At 40.5% G+C, this 9,180-nt stretch overlaps 1 pseudogene; it reads left to right on the top strand.

The window, feature by feature from the left end:
* The first annotated feature begins 6,977 nt into the window (after positions 1-6,977).
* Positions 6,978-8,861, top strand: LOC147423978 (uncharacterized; annotated as a pseudogene).
* Positions 8,862-9,180: the final 319 nt, after the last annotated feature.

Here is a 9,180-nt window from a genome sequence, read left to right as displayed (position 1 = left end):
AGTATTCTCCTCACACAATCACTCTAATAGCATAGCTTAGCTTAGTAACTAGCATGGTGGAGGAGATGAGCATGCCATTGAATCTTGGCTCTTGGTTGGATTTGCATTCCATAGCCAAGAGTTGTTGGTGTAGGCCTCTACTTCTCAATGCTTGAAGAAGGAGATGGAGTTCTTCTTGCACACATGAGTTGTGTGTGTGTGTGTAGCATAAAAGATAGACTCAAATTCCAAAATCCCTCTCTCTTCGTCAACCCCTCTTGCTTTTTGATCATGTTGGCATCCTATTGGCTCCTGCAAAGCTTAGCCAATCACAAATTAAAAGCATAATTGACAGCCTTTTGATAAGTGTCCCCCTTTCCACTTTTGTGAGATCTTTAGGGAAACAAATAACTCAATTAAACTCTCATTGGACCTCTTAGTCTTCTGGCCAATAGGAATCAGGCAAGCCATTGGGCTATTGGATGCTTATTGGACACCTTGGCCAATAGTCTTCTAGGGAGCTTAATTTCTACCGGTTCTTTTATCAAGCATTTTTTAAATTGATTAGACTAACTTTACTCTAGCCTAATTCTAATTGGTCCACCTCTATGTCCATCCAATAGGATTTGAGGGGAGATTTGGGGTAATTGGCCTAGGAACCTGACATGTGTCAAGTATTCTGTTTGTGTAAAGGGAGAGCTTTGGAGTGTGTGTGTGTGTGTGTGTGTGTATTTCTCTCTCATCCCCTACTAAAAGGGATCACCCCCTCCTTCCTAGGGATGTGGGAAGACTTCTTAGTCTTCCGATGACCATCCAATTTTCCCCTACTTTGGCCTTTGGACAATTGAATTAAAATTAGGAACCTTAGCCTATGGAAGTCTTAATGGAGCTGAACCTTAGGTCTTTTAAGCCCCATTGAAGCACATTGCTCTTTTGCAGACTGTCCCTCATTGGATATGTATATTTCCTCCTTTGGATCCCTGTAGAGACTGGTTTGGCATCCTTACCAATATTCTAGGTTTTACTCCCCTGGTACTTCCCCACATTAAATGGTCAGCTTAACATGAGAAACTCATTTGGGGGAAACCATTTGTCTAAGCTAGGATCCCTTAAAACATTAGCATAAAAAAAACTCCACGTTAAAGCTAGCGACAACCATAAGTGATAATATTTCTCACCAATTGGGAAACCCTTGATGTGTTTGTACATGGATAATTTTATTACAAGGCCCACCCCTTGTCCAAGCTACCTCCAAGCTACAATAATACTTATCATTATTTGGAAAATCCATGGTATGTTGTACATGGGGGGTTTTGTTCCAAGCTCCATCACTTGTCCAAGCTAGTTCTATTGAAATATAAGGTAGAAGCAAGCTTCACCATGTGTCCAAGTTAGGCTATATTGGAACTTGAAAACCGCTTGTCCAATCAAGGCTACCTTGAAACATGGAGGGAGGCAAAGATTCACCGGTTGTCCAAGTTAGGCTACATAAATAATGTGGGGTTAAATCCAAAGGGCCACCACTTTCTCAGCCTTTAGAGATGCAAGGTGTACCAGATGTATAAACTAGGCATGAGAAAATACTAGAAGATTCACCATTTGTGTAGCCTATTTTCTTTAGCAGCAAGCTCCACCATGTGTCCAAGCTACACTCCGTTCGTACATGGAAAGTCACTTGTCCAAGCTAGGCTCCCTTTAAACATGGAGAGAAACAAAGGTTCACCACTTATCTAAGCTAGGGATGACATGTTCAACCTTTAGATTTACATCTTGAACAATATTGTTTCTTACCAGTTGGAAAACCCATAATATGCTGTACATGAATAAGTTTTTAGCAAGGCCCATCTCCTGTCCAGGATTCCTCCAAGCTACAATATTTTCTCTTCACAATTTGAAATTCCCATGATGTGTTGTATATAAGGGATTTAGTTCCAAGCTCCAACACTTGTCCAAGCTAACTCTATTGACATGTGATAGAAGCAAGCTCCACCATGTGTCCACGCAAAGATCCATTAGAACATGGCAAACCATTGGTCCAAGCTAGGCTCCGTTGAAGCATGATCATAAGAAAAGATCCACCACTTGTCCAAGATAAAAACACCAATTGCAAAATCATGGTGTGTTTTACATGGAAACTTTTGTTACAAGGTCCACTACCTGTCCAAGCTATCTCCAAGCTACGATATTGTTTCTCACCATTTGAAAACCCATGACATGTTATACATGGAGAGTTTTGATCCAAGGTCCACCACTTGTCCAAGCTAATTGCATTGAAACATGGGGATAGAAGCATGCTCCACCATGTGTCTAAGTTAGGCTCCATTGAAACATAGGAAACCAGGATCCCTTCAACATGAGCATAAGAAAAGCCCCATCACTTGACCTAGCTTTAGACAACCATGATTGATATTGTTGCTACCAATTGCAAAACCCTTGATGTGTTTGTACATGGAGAATTTTGTTACACCACTTGTCTACGCTACCTCCAAGCTACAATATTATCTCTTTCCATTTGAAAAATCCATGAAACACTGTAAGGGGGGGGGGGGGGGGTTTCTCCAAACTCCATCACTTGTCCAAGATATTTCTATTGAAACATAAGGTAGAAGCAAGCTCCATCATGTTTCCAACCTGGGATTGATTGGAACTTCAAAAACCACTTATCCAATTGAGTCTCCCTTGAAACATGGAGGGAAGATAAGGTTCACCGCTTGTCCAAGCTAGGCTACATAAATAATGTGTGGCTAAATCCAAAGGGACACCACTTCTCCAACCTTTACAGATGCAAGTTGTACCAAATGCATAAACTAAGCATGAGAAAATACTAGAAGACTATTTGCGTAGCCTTCAACATAGGGGTATATTATGTAATTGCAGGTTAGCATGTCAAATTGTTCAAAAAAACTTGAAAGGCTTCCTTGCTTGTTGAATAGGCATTGTGTCACTAGAGGATCAAGTATGGATATTTTCATAGCTATAGTCTCTAGAAGATCCCTCAAAAGACACTTGAAGTCAAAGAAAATAACATCCAATCTAAAAGTAAGAATTAGATTCAAAGACATTGAAGGTCACCTCGTGCAATGCTTCCTAAGCAAAGCTGACAGTGCTCTCATCATCCAAACGCCTCTCAACAATAGGCTAGAATATATCGAACACCATGGATAACTCTCCCACTTTGCTAAAGGGTGGAATACTTTGTGTATAGGGGGTTTGTGCCACCCACCAGAAAGTTGGGTTTGGGAAGAGCTCTCTATTTGCATCGGCCTTAGTTCCAGTGTAGTCCCACTTGCAAATTTTGAGATTTACCTCTAAACTTTAAATTTGAAGGCGAGAAAACCTTCAAATTTATTGGACTTACCTCTAAAATTTCTCGTCCAGTGCAAGCTAGCTACGTTTTTCAAAACGAGCTTCTCTCGAGCCACACACACACACATGTCAGCTATATCTATGGGCTTTGTGAGTCGCAAATCCCGAAAGAGGCCAGAGGTTTAGTGTAGTCTCACCTGCAAATTTGGAGATGTACCTCTAAAATTTAAATTTGAAGGCAAGAAAACCTTCAAATGTTTCTTTTCACCCCTTCCATTACGAATTGACCTTGTTTCCATTGATTTCTAAATGGGCTCGTCTCCTTGTGGAACATACTTTTTCATGACCAAATGGAGAAAGTACATAAAAGATCAAGGATAATTGCAGACTACTTATCTCAATCATAGGTACATGTCAAGGAAAGGTAAATGTATCCCGATCAGCCTTGATCAAAGGTACAAGACAAAGGAGATGTCTGAATGTAAATATAGGAGTCTAAACTTAATGAAAAGTGATTGTGATAATCTCGACTCATTCAAATAACTCTTTAAACTTTAAATATGAAGTCTAGGAAGCATTAGGAGTAAATTCTAACTTGCTACAAATGATCTAAATTTAGTAGATTTTGGGAGCAGCTTAGGGACACCTCCAAAGCACTGTGCTAAGGTTTCTCATAGAAAAAGAAAATTTCTAAACCCAAAGGGTGAGTTTTATTTTTACCAAAGTGTTTGTCCTAATTTAGTAGGCAGGATATAGCCCCGGTTCAACACCCAAGCTAATTAATAAAAGGGTAAGTTTATGGTTTTTAATAAATGAAAGAAAAAAGCTAAAGCTAAGGTTGGACTAGCCCTTCCTCATTTAGAAAGTTCACTCTAGTCTTTGTTTACTAACCTTGGCTAGGCCACATGTACAAAGTAGCACAAACTTGCTTTGTGTGGACTTAACAAGTGTGTGTGGTGTCTCTACTTGCCAAGAAGTCCAAAGACCCAAGGGGGGTGGGGGGCATTCTTCATGCAAGCTAAGCTAAGAGTCTACAGCAAGTGTAGGCTAAGCTTGCGGTGTTCCCACCTCATTGGTCAAGTTGTATGCATTCTAATTTAACACTAGTGTACAAGCATACACGAGAAGCTCATTGGATTTTTGGTTGTCTTGCTCCTCTCACACACTCTCTCAAGTAAAGCAAGATCTCTCTCTCTCTCTCTCTCTCTCTCTCTCATATAAGAGCTATAGAAATAGACTCTATGCTCAAGCTCTTCGCTCTGTATGCAAATCTAAACCAATGAATATATCGAACACCACGGATAACTTTCCCACTCTGCTAAAGGGTGGAATGCTCTGTGTATAGGGGGTTGGTTCCCCCCCAAGAAAGTTGGGTCCGTGAAGAGCTCTCCTTTTTGCATCGGCCTTAGTTTCAGTGTAGTCCCACTTGCAAATTTTGAGATTTACCTCGAGAAAACCTTAAAATTTAGTGGACTTACCTCTAAAATTTCTTGTCCAGTGCAAGCTAGCTAAGTTTTTCAAAAAGAGATTCTCTCGAGCCACACACACACACGTCTGCTACATCTATGGACTTTGCGAGCCGGAAATCTCGAACAAGGTCTAAGGTTTACTATAGTACCTTGAGGTTTACTGAGGTTTATTGAGATTAATTGTACCTTGGGTGCATGTATTATAGATGAGGCCTGAGGCCTGAGATTTACTGAGATTGATTTCACCTTGGGTGCATGTATTATAGATGAAGCACATGTACATGACTACATCAACAACTCTACTATGATAATTTATACTCACAGATCAGATGTCGAACACTATAACAACCTTGCCTTGAATAAGTTGTACAATCAAACTGACATTACAAAAGTTCAAATGAAGGCAAATTTGGGTAACATAAATGTCCTTGAGTAGTGGCTCCTAGACCCTAAGTTCAACGAGTTGGATTCGATCACAATTGGTGTGCGCTGCATGATCACTGAAAACATCGACTTGACAATCGGTGCGGCAAACGGTGCAACATGCATTGCTGATGCCATAACACAAAACACAGAAGGTGAAGTTACATGTATCAATATCCTTATTCATTGTACCGAGAATAGCTAAAAAAAAAAGAAAGGCAAAACACAAATAACTACAAAAGAAGAAAGGAAAAACACACTCGACATGCACCCTCCTCACTATATTGCACGGGCGGGCTCAAATGGGATCGACGGTGGAGAGGATTTGGGTCAATCTGGGCCGTTGGCGGGATTGGCCCGAATTTATGAGTTTTACCAAATTTACGAAGTTGTGGCCTGTCGCTTTCTCAGGCTGTTTGCCGTACGCAGGAGGGAGCTCTGGACAGTGCACAGGTCCTTGCGTGGGTGGGAAGCCTGGTTCGCCCAGGAAGGCAAATAGAGTAGCGTGTGCGCATGAAGGGAGCCCTGTGTAGGTGGCCGAATTGCTTTCTCAGGCTGTTTGCCGTATGCAAGAGGGAGCTCGCAACCTGGTTCACGCAAGGAGGCAAACAGGGGAGCGTGCATGCATGAAGGGAGCACTGTGCAGGCTACTCTATCGAGGCTGGTGGTCCTCACTCAGCAAGGCCAAGGGGCACTGTACTCTCAGGCTTTCAAGCAAGTCCATACTTGAGGAGGATAAGGGGTTGGAAGAGGGACTTATGCGAGGTTGCTCGTGCAAGATAGGCTACAACAAATGTAATGCAATGGAAGCTTGAAGAGCGTATTGGTGCCACTGTTTGAAGGTCGAAGAAGCAGCCAATCAATCAACGGTCCTCGAGACACGACCGCCACCATCTCCGTATGATCGGCGTCGTGCATTGCACAGGTACTTTGAGTCGATGTTTTAAGATATGTTGTAGTACATCTTGTCCAATGCAAGTGTCCACTGTTGAATAGGTCTTGAGATTATTCTAAGTAGGTTTGATAGGTTGAAGATGTGGGTATTTTCTTATTCATGCATTCTTGTGTGCATGTCAAAATTATATCGCTGTGGGTGTTTTCTTATGCATGCATTCTTGTGCACATGTCAAAAGTATATCGCTCCTGGAAATGGCTAAATCATCCAGTCGTGCAAAGGAAGGCAGAGGGAAGAGAAGTTATCGCAAGACAATAGAGGCTTCTTCTAGTCATATATGTGATTCGCAAAAAGAGACGCGTATGCTCGATATTGAAGTTTCTACAATGGTGAGCTTCTTACTAGAGGATACATAAATGTTTTGTGTGCGTGCGTCTCACACAAATGTGTGCGCACACACACTTACCCTCACGCACGCAGAGAGAGAGAGAGAGAGAGAGAGAGAGAGAGAGAGAGAGAGAGAAGAGAGAGAGATGAGTCTTGAGGGAGAGAGAGATGGGGCTCTTGTACGCTATTGTCGAGTTGATGAAGATTGTTCGCAATGGGGTAAACCATCGGAGAAGTGTACGGATATCTTTCATCACGTAAAAGAGAGGCATAGTATCACTATTGACATTCCTCGTAGATCCGTTGGATGACCTAAAAATAACCAAAAGGGTCAATTAGGATCGCGGTCTCATAGACAATCAAAGGTGCACTTTTCAAGTCTTGACACTCGCATTACGCTTGCAAGAAGAAAGCATCAGGAGGATTTTCGTAAGGGTTCAAAGAAGAGGTGGATGTTGAGCTCTCTTAAAACTAAAATTCCTTATGAGGAATGGTTGGAAAAATATATGGAGGAGTAGATGGCAGTGTGGGAGAATGGCATGCCAGAACGAATTGCCAAAATGCAAGCCAAAATTGGTAAAGGATACAATGCAATGGTAAGATTGCTTTCTTCATGCGTGACAATCATGTATATTGATGGGGTTATAAGAAAAATGTGTTTGCTAACTTGTTTTCTTGAATTCTTTAGTCTAAAAGCTATAAAAAAGTTGTAGATGGACAACAAGTAATGGAGGAAGAGCAACATAGTCATGATTGCTCTATGAGTTAAAATGATTTGAGTCAGGAAGAGAACAATAATGATGTCACTACATTGGTAAGATGGAGAGTTCAAAATGCTTTCCTGCTTGGTTTAGAGCTTTAAATTTATTGTTTAATACATCTTTTCTTTTCCTCTATGGTAGCCATAGCTTAAGAATGAGGGGAGTACCTCAACGAAGGCAAAGAAGCTTGCCAAACTACCAAATCGCAAGAAACCAAGGGAAAACATGTGTAAGGTATTACCTCATCATGATTTCAAGCCCGTCAACTAATGTGTTTGCACTTTCATATGCGGTTTGTATGTTAAGAGAGCTCAATTTGTAGCTTGGTTGTCAAACGGTTTCGATAGATCACACTCATAGAGATATCTCCTCTCCGATTGGAAGTGCGAGTTTGCGTCATCCTTTGGCAATAAAGAATACATGGTATGGCATGTTTCAAGGAAGGTTTTTAAGTGTTGTTTTGTAATGATTACACACTCATAAGTAATATCATTGCATAGGTCACACAAGGAAAAGTTAACCCTCTTATATTCAGTTCGATATGGCCTCGAGGTTATGTATGACACAAAGCTCGCAAGTGATATAGCGACAAAAAAAGCTTCCTCTCGAACTCTAATTTTGTTTATCTTGTAAGTATTCCTCTTTTTCAATCATTCACTTAAATCGTGTACTTGCGTTTAACTAATTGGCGTTTATAATGGAGATCATGGGTAATGATAGATGGCTTGAAAGCGTTCTTGGAGAAGAAGCTTTAGATCAAACATGGTTTGTTGATAGTTTATGGCACTTTTTTATGCAAACCAATCCTACTGAGAGAGTGATACATAACTACTTTGGACGGGTGGATCTTTCTTCACGAGTGTTTACTTTCTTTCCGATTATTGATGAGTAAGAATTTATTATTACATAGCTTTTGATGCAAATTAGGTGCCCCCTTTTAATCCTTACTGATGGCTTTTGGTGGTTTTAGGGATCATTGGACGCTTGCAGTACTTTACAATTCTTGGGCATGTCTACTATATATCGTGCCTTCCAAATGATAGGAGCACTATCCTTTTCTTTGATTCACTCTCTTTGCAGTCTATTAACCGTTACATCTCACCTTTACAGAGGTATGTGTTTCAACATGTCTTTGTACTTTGATAAGTGTGCTCACCTCTTGAGGTAGTATGCTCTTCTTTTGTAGAGTTTTACAATATTTTTCTACTTATGCAACGCATTCGAAACTTAGAAAGGAGCTATGCCATCCTGAAGATTGTCACACGCAAACAATGGAGGTGCACTTTTAGAGATTGTGATGTTTTTTGTTGTGTTTGTGTATGAAATCCCTTCTTATGAATGTTGTTTAGATGCCAATGCAATCAAACACAAAAGATTGTGGATTCTATGTTATGTTGGTCATGAAGCTCTTGATTGAAGAAGGTTATGATCTCATAGCATCAAGAAATTGTGTAAGTAATGCATGCTAACATCTCTATTATGTGTTATACATGCCTAACAGAGATCTTTGTTATGGTCATGAACTGATCATGTTAACATTTTCAGTTTACCGTGAATTGGTTTACTCATGATGAGGTGGAGACATTGAAGGTGGACCTTGGCGCTTGGGCTAATGAAGGAGATATGGACAATGCAAAATAAATGTCACTTGGTTTCTTGTGCACAACCTTCCGCGGTTACATGCAGTTCTCCCGTTATACAAGTTCTCTTCGTAGTTTTGATATGCCTTCATAAGCCAACAATTATCTTTTTTGTAAACCTACGAATATGGCTTAAGTTTTCGGAAGCCTCTTTTTGTCTCCCGTGACATGGTTATGACAAATGTTTTGGATGACATTTTATTATTATATTGATCGAAGTTATATGTATGACGATCTTGTTGTCATGGTTTTAATGTTATGGTTATGACAAAGTTTCGGATTATCTAGTCATGATTTTGGTGAGTACTCGCTGGATATGT

Source organism: Adiantum capillus-veneris, chromosome 26 (genome assembly GCF_014529385.1).
Source record: "Adiantum capillus-veneris isolate H3 chromosome 26, ASM1452938v2, whole genome shotgun sequence".
NCBI lineage: Eukaryota > Viridiplantae > Streptophyta > Polypodiopsida > Polypodiales > Pteridaceae > Adiantum > Adiantum capillus-veneris.
The sequence above is the reverse complement of the archived record's forward strand: the minus strand, read 5'-3'. Positions and strand labels throughout refer to the sequence as shown.